Raw genomic sequence first — 7,351 nt, 5'->3', positions numbered from 1 at the left:
GGCCAGCCTCGTCCAAGTCGCTGTCCAGTAATACCCCTTAGCTTTGCAGAGGACATGCAAGACCTTGAAGATCTCACTTTTCACTTCTCATCCTCGCTTCTACATTGTGATAACAGACGGGGCCGTGGTTATTTCCTTAATACAGAAGAAGAAGCTGAGGTTCTTGGGGATGAGGGCCAGTCGAAGGTCATCACAGCCTGATGAGGGAAGCAGCGTCTAGACTCTGTCCAGTGCTGCTTTCCCCCACAAGCACCTCTCTGGTTTTGACATATCGTCTCAGGCTGAAAGCCTCAGAATATTTGGCAGAGAACCACTGTGAACCTCCACAGTGGGTTGCCTGAGCGCAGTAGTGACATCAGAGAGACGTATTCTTTCTCCAGTTCTGCCCCTAGGGAAGCAGCTGGCCTGCCTGAAGGCAGCAGGGAGCGGTGAGGAAATGAAGTAAAACTCAGGGTCTTAAAACCAACACTAGAGTTTTTTCTTCTTTTTTTTATTTATTTCCTCAAGATTAGTCACCCAGCCATGTCCTTTTAAAAAAAATCGCAAGGGCCGGGCACGGTGGCTCACACCTGTAATCCCAGCACTTGGGGGGCCGAGGCAGGTGGATCGCCTGAGGTCTGGAGTTTGAGACCAGCCTGGCCAACATGGTGAAACCCGTCTCTATTAAAAGCACAAAAATTAGCCAGGCGTGGTGGCGGACACCTGTAGTCCCAGCTGCTGGGGAGGCTGAGGCAGGAGAATGTCATGAACCCAGGAGGCGGAGCTTGCAGTGAGCTGAGATCGTGCCTCGGCAACAAGAGCAAAACTCTGTCTAGGGGGAAAAAAAGTCAGGGAGCGGCCCTGTGGCTGTAAATGCTAAATATATCAGATGATCCACAGATTCCTGTCTCCAGCTCAGTTGTCTTCTGAGCTTCAAATACCTCCATCTATGTCTACTTGGATGTAGAATGTGTATTAGGTTTTTCAAACATAATGTATTGTAAATACTGCCTTTGCTCTCCCTCCCCACCTGATACCTATCCCATCCCTGTGGTTTTCAAACATCAGTATCCCCATCTCAGAATTTAAATAACCAATCAGGCCAGGTGTGTGGCTCACGCCTATAATCCCAGCACTTTGGGAGGCTGAGGCAGGTGGATCACCTGAGGTCAGGAGTTTCACACCAGCCCGGCCAACATGGTGAAACCCCATCTCTACTAAAAATACAAAATTAGCCGGGTATGGTGGCGCACACCTGTAATCCCAGCTACTAGGGAGGCTGAGACACGAGAATCACTTCAGAATGCACCAGAAACTCTGCACACCATTTCTCAGTCAAAGATGATGATTCTCATGACATTATTGTCTCCTCAACCTCTTCCTCTGGGCAGGTACCCGTCCTCAAAGGCAAATGGGTTCAGGCCTGCATTTTCAGAATGAATGGTGCAAGGAGGCAGAAGTTGCAGTGAACAGAGATCGTGTCACTGCACTTCAGCTTGGGTGACAGAGCAAAACTCCATCTCAAAAATTAAAAAAAAAAAAATTAATGAAAAACAGTATCTCCACATGATTCAGTAATTCCATTTCCGGGTATACATCCAAAAGAATTAGAAGCAGGGTCGCAAAGAGATAATTGTATACCCCTATTTATAGCAGTATTATTCACTATAGCAACCCAAGTGTCCATCTACAGGTGAACAGATAAGCTAAATGTAGCCCATGTGTACAATGGAATATTACACAGTGTTAAGAAGGAAGGAAAATCTGACACATGCTACAACATGGATGAATATTAAGGACATTATGCAAAGTGAAATAAGTCCGTCACAAAAGGACACACACTGTATGATTCCACTTAGATGAGATACCCCGAGTACTAACATTTACAGAGACAGAAAGAAGAATGGTGGTTGCCATGAATGAGAGGTAAGAGGAAATGTGGATTGTTGAAATGGCATAGAGTTTTAATTTCGCAAGATTCAGAGCGTCTGGAGATGGGTTGAACAATAATGTGAATGTATTTAACACTACGGAACTGTATACTTAAAATGGTGAAGGTAGTACATTCTATTATTTTATTTTTTATTTTTGTGTTTTAGATTTTGTATTTTGCCACAGTCTTTTTCAAAAATCCAATTCCTTCCTCGTTCTCTGTGCCCCTCTGCGATCGGGCCCCGCCTCCATTTCTGGCCTCATTTTCTCCGCCGCCTCCCCTACTCCCTCAGCTCCGGCCATTTGGCTTTGTGGCTGACACCCGTTAAAGCGTTTAACACCCACTAAGGCATTTCCACCTGGAATCTTCTTCCTCCAGAGAGTCTCATGACTGACCCTCCCACTTCCACAGGGTCTGCTCAAGGAGACCTTCCCTCACCACCCTTTCTAGAATGGCAGTCACCCTGACTTTGTTCCTTTTTGCCACACTTCCTAACTTGACATGAGGTTGTTTATTTAGAGACAGGGTCTCGCTCTGTGGCCCAGGCTGGAGTGCAGTGGTGTGATCACAGCTCACTGCAGCCTCAACCTCCCAGGCTCAAGTGTGTCACCCGCCTCAGCCTCCCGAGGCCTCTGGTCCCGAGGGACCAGACATTCATGCCATCACCCCCAGCTAATTTTTTGAATTTCTGTAGAGACAGGGTCTTGCTATGTTGCCCAGGCTCATCCTGAACTCCTGAGTTAAAGCAATCCTCCCACCACCACCTCCCAAAGTGCTAGGATTATAGGAGTGAGCCACCACACCCGGCCGACATTACACATGCAATTGTCTGCTTGTTTATTCTTTCTTCTTATGAGAGCAGGAGTTTTTGTCTGCTTAGCTTACCACATAACTCCTGGCATACAGTAGGTGCTCAATAAGTGCACTGTCTGTGCAATGAGCTGCTGAGAAAATAAATGTTTCCCTGCAATACAATCTCACATAGAAAGACAAGGGTGGGGGTCCCCAGGGACTTCAAATCATCCTTCTCACTGCTCAGTAAATGCAACTTTTTCCCTGGACAATAAAGAATGGAATTGTATATGTACAATACTGAGAGCTTTTAGAGAAAATAGTGACAAAATTCATAGCAGCCCGCACACAGCAAAGCTCAGTGTTCATGGAATGCAGATCTTTAGTACTGGCATGATTTTAAAATTCAAACATAAGCTGTTTTTCCATGTTCTTTAACCACAAATAAGGCTGCTGGTCTGGGGTCAGGACACGGTGGAATCAAGAGGACTCCTGGGTCACTAGTGCCACCACTGACTTGCAGTGTGACCTTGGAGAAGCCAGTGTCCCCTCACTGGGCCTCCGTTTTCTTTCCAGTCCTATGTAAGGACCAGGTTGCTTCCCGTGGGTCCCTTCCGACTTGAACATTTTTGCAATTTCGAAAAGTTGTAGTTCATTCATTCTTCAAGATTTCTGAGAGTTGAAGTTCATCTGAAACTGCTCCTTAGTAAGGTTCCTTTTTTTGTCCTTCCCTCATTTGGCAATGCAATACAGAAAAACAGTTCTACCCAGGAGTAAAACCACAATGATTCATGTCATGTCAAACCCAAACGCAGTGGGGAGGGGAGGGAATAGGGATATTTACTCATTCTTGGAATAAGAAGGAGTTTGAACTCAAAACTGCATTATTCACGGTAACATCATTCATCGTGACAAGCTGCTGTGTTTTTTCATGAGGTTATAAGATGTAACTGCTCAGGCATTCAGATGGCGTTAGAACGAGGGAGTGTCATCCTATCAATAAAAACAGAACAAACTCTGTCTTTGGGGAGGCCAAGAGTGAGGCTTAAGGGAAGGGCACAGCAAGGGAGACTAAGGCTGGGGCATCAAGCACCGGGGCTGGGAGTGGGGTGGGTGCTGCAGTTCCCCACCCCCAGCACGCCCTTCCTACAAGCCTGCCCTGCACTCACCGTCAGCTGAAATGAAGCAGGAAGTGGAGCAGGGGATCTGTGGGCCCCACAAGCTCAGAGGAAGGAGGGCAGCAGGAACTTTCAGTGCGTGGCTATAGGAAATTTACCAAGTGGAACAGGAGACTCCAAAGAGTTCATGTGCTTTTCCAAAGAAGGGTCCAAAGGCACTTAGGCCAAAAATAGATGAATAGATGAGTGAGTGAGTGAGTGTACGTGTGTGTGAACGTGTGTCAGTTCTGGTAATCTACAAAGACAACACTGGCTCTCCCCAACTTAATCCTCCCACCCACCCCCACACCCCCTTCTGTTCTTGCATGTCTGAGCCTGTCTGTCTGGCAAAGGGAGAGGTGAACTCAGCAGCCTCTAGGTAGAATTAGAAAGGAAGAGAAAATTAGGCTGACAAGTTTGGCCACCCCTGCTCCCCCCAAAAAAGCTGCTATCATCAAAGGGGAAGGGCCATTACACTGAGAGTCTACTGTGGCCTCTGTGACCAGAATTTGTTCTTGTGGAATGTAGCCAGAGAAACTAAAGTGAAAACGCAAGGCGTTGTTTTCACCAAGATATAAAAAGCTGTGACCCCAACCACGTAGGTGCCCACCACTGCCACTGCTCATCCACCCCACCCCACTGTCACTCATGCACAGATGGCCCTGTGGTCTCGTTTCTGAGAACCTCAGAGGATGCAGAATCACTCCAGCCCTCTGAAAACTCCTTAGTGTCTTAGCACTGTGAGCAAGAGTGGCATTAGTCATTTGAGGAAGCGGTGGTGACCAGCAGGAGACAACCTTCATTGAAGGCAAAAATGAGGTGATTTCACACAGTTCTGCAGATAGCAGAGGCCTCTCCCTGAATGCAAAGGTCATCACGACAGGAGACAAACACATGGCAATTCCACTGGGTGACAGTGAGCAGGTGTGCCCTCTGGGTATGCCCAGAAATAACTGGAGTTGGACATATTCAAAGACAACCAGACATCCAAGAAAACAGGATGCCATGAGTGGGGTTTAGTAGACAAAAGAAACACTCACAGAGGTTTCAGATATTCAACTCACTAGACACAGACTAAAACAATTCTAGCTACTCTATTCAAAGAAATAGTCAACACGTTTGCAAATTCTAACCAGGACCTGGAAACTATAAGAAGTGTCACATAGTCACATAGTTGATATAAAAAAAGAATTCAGAATAACTTCTAGAGGTGAAAAGTACAATAACTAAAAATTAAAGAGCATGTAAGTGGCTCTAACCACACTTTGAATCCAGCTGAAGAATTCATATACCAAAATTAAAGCAGAAGAAACACTGAGATTATAGTATAAGGAGACAGAAAGATTAAAAACCAGAAGAGAGGGTAACAGAGTACACAGTGAGTCAACCTAACATGCATTTCATGTCAGTATCAAAAGAAGTAAAAGGAGGGAAGGCCCAGAATATTTTAATAGGACAGGCACGGTGGCTCACACCTGTAATCCCAGCACTTTGGGAGACCAAGGCGGGTGGATCGCCTGAGTTCAGGAGTTCGAGACCAGCCTGGCCAACATGGTGAAACCCCATCTCTACTAAAAATACAAAAATCAGCTGGGTATGGTGGCAGGCGCCTGTAATCCCAGCTACTTGGGAGGCTGAGGCAGGTGAATCACTTGAACCCGGGAGGCGGAGATTGCAGTAAGCCAAGATCGTGCCATTGTACTCCAGCCTGGGTAACAAGAGTGAAACTCCATCTCAAAAAATATATATATTTTAATATTTTAATATATAATAATGGAAGAAGGAAGGAGGGCAGGAGGAAGGAAAAAAAGAAGGAAAGAGGGAGGAAGGAAGGATGGGATGAAGGGAGAAAGAGAAGGGAGGAAGGGAGGGAGGAAGGAAAGGAAGAAGGAGGATGGGGTGGGAGGGAAGGAGGGAGGGAGGAAGAAAACTTTTAAAACAGCCTTAGGAAGAAAGAGATCGCCTTTAAAGAGGCCATAAATCAACAGTCAACTGACTTTTTTTAAAGCCACGGTGGAATCCAAAAGAAAAGCCTAGATCCTCTAGCCATGGAAAATATCCCTCAAAAGTGAAGATGAAATATAGACATTTGAGACAAGAAAAAAACCTACAGATGAAACCCCAAGAGCATTCACCACTAGCAGATAATCATCTTTTAAAAGGAAAAGGAGTGTGACACCCAGAGCTGTGTGGAATGTTAGAGCTGACATTTTACTTGGAGCTTCCAACAGGGAAATCGCTCCTTGATGACCCATGTAGACGAATGATCATGGACATCAGTGTGAACCAGATGGACCCCACACATGTCTTGATGTCTTGGCACCTCAGAGGCCCCTGGAATGTGTGTATGTGTGTATATATATATATACTTCCAGGGAAAACATGGAACCCCTAACATGACATGGGAAAACAGGGGCTCGAAGCAGGAGCTAAATTCAGCTAGAGAATAATAAAGTTATGCGTCTTGTGGTGCACAGACTACTGAAGGCAGGCTTTGCAGAGAGCTTGGAGACCTCTAGAGTTGCATCTTAGCCACCCTCTTGAGTTACTAGGGGAGTCAAAGGACATAAGTCCTCTTAAAGCACCTCAAAGGCAAGGAAAGCCATACAGATTTGAGGCAATGATCATACTTGAAATCACTCCTTTGAAGTGACCTAAAGAATATCAGTAGGACTCAAGCAATTAAACAATTGTCAAATGCATCAAGCATCTGCGATATGAATTCACAGGCACATCTGAGCAAGAAACCAACAGTAATTCTTCATGTTGTGACTGGATCTTGGGAGGACCCTTGGAATTCCCTGGGAGAGCTCCTATCTAGGACTGGCCCACTCTCCTGGCTTCTCCTGCCAGGAGCCAAGTTCAGAGACTGAGGGACTGAGTTCCTTCTCCCTAGTTTCTCCCTTGTAATTCCCAATAACTCTGACAGCTGGCAGCTCTCCCCTAGAGGCTGGAGGGCTACTGATGATTCCAGGGAAGTGGCTGCTTGTACCGATCCTAACCCCTGATACCTCTAAAGATGCTGGGGAGGAATCTCATTCCCAGGATCATAAAACTTGGTGAAGAGGAGGGGTTTGAAAAAAGATTAATAACCTGCTAAGGACGTGACCAGACTGACTTCTTGAAAACAAGGGACTGGTGTGTGTCTTCTCTTCCCATGTAACAGCCGGTGGTGAACAACCAGCTCGAGGAAAAGAAAAAGGAGATTTGCTGCTGTTGCTAGGACTAGGGCTCCAAATACATTAAGGCCCTTAATGGGGGAGTTAAGCCTGCCACCGTCCAGTGTCATGGGGTAACCAAGCACTATCCACTCTCTAAGTGGTAAACAAAATTTTCCCACGTGGGAGACACTAATCCACATCATGCTGAAAGCAAAGTTATAAAGTGAAGTCGTCCCACCCCCCCACCGCCCCCACCCCATCTCGGTCATGAGCATCCAGGTGCCTTTTCTTTTTAGAGACAGGGTGTCATTCTGTCACCCAGGCTGGAG

The 7,351-nt window shown here is 46.2% G+C and overlaps 1 long non-coding RNA gene across 1 annotated transcript; it reads right to left on the bottom strand.

Moving 5' to 3' along the window:
- Nucleotides 1–2,732: 2,732 nt before the first annotated feature.
- LOC117096692 lies at nt 2,733–4,043 on the bottom strand. The gene is made up of 2 exons (XR_004442588.1): nt 3,874–4,043; nt 2,733–3,697 (listed from the first exon to the last, which is right to left on the bottom strand). It is a non-coding gene; the product is annotated as an uncharacterized LOC117096692 (long non-coding RNA).
- Nucleotides 4,044–7,351: the final 3,308 nt, after the last annotated feature.

The sequence above is a fragment of the Trachypithecus francoisi genome, unplaced genomic scaffold, assembly GCF_009764315.1.
Source record: "Trachypithecus francoisi isolate TF-2019V2 unplaced genomic scaffold, Tfra_2.0 Lachesis_group14, whole genome shotgun sequence".
Classification (NCBI taxonomy): Eukaryota; Metazoa; Chordata; class Mammalia; order Primates; family Cercopithecidae; genus Trachypithecus; species Trachypithecus francoisi.
The sequence above is the reverse complement of the archived record's forward strand: the minus strand, read 5'-3'. Positions and strand labels throughout refer to the sequence as shown.